We start from the raw sequence: 438 nt of genomic DNA on the forward strand, positions 1-438 counted from the left end.
CCAGCCAACAAACACATGAAGAAATGCTCAACCTCACTAATCATCAGGGAGATGCAAATCAAAACCACACTGAGATACCACCTAACTCCAGTCAGAATGGCAATTATCAACAACTCAAAAAATAACAGCTGCTGGAGAGGGTGTGGTGAAAAGGGAACACTTCTACACTGTTGGTGGGAGTGTAAACTAGTGCAACCTCTGTGGAAAGCATGTGGCGATTCCTAAAAGCTCTAAAAATCGACCTTCCATATGATCCCGCAATCCCCCTACTGGGAATATACCCTGAAGAACTCAAATCACTCTATAAAAAAGATACCTGCACACGTATGTTTATCGCAGCATTGTTCACAATAGCAAGAACCTGGAAACAACCATGCTGCCCATCAAAAGAGGACTGGATTAAAAAAATGTGGTACATATACACGATGGAATACTACA

The sequence above is a fragment of the Carlito syrichta genome, unplaced genomic scaffold (genome assembly GCF_000164805.1).
Source record: "Carlito syrichta isolate Samal-C Ts95f unplaced genomic scaffold, Tarsius_syrichta-2.0.1 Scaffold309682, whole genome shotgun sequence".
In the NCBI taxonomy this organism is placed as follows: Eukaryota; Metazoa; Chordata; class Mammalia; order Primates; family Tarsiidae; genus Carlito; species Carlito syrichta.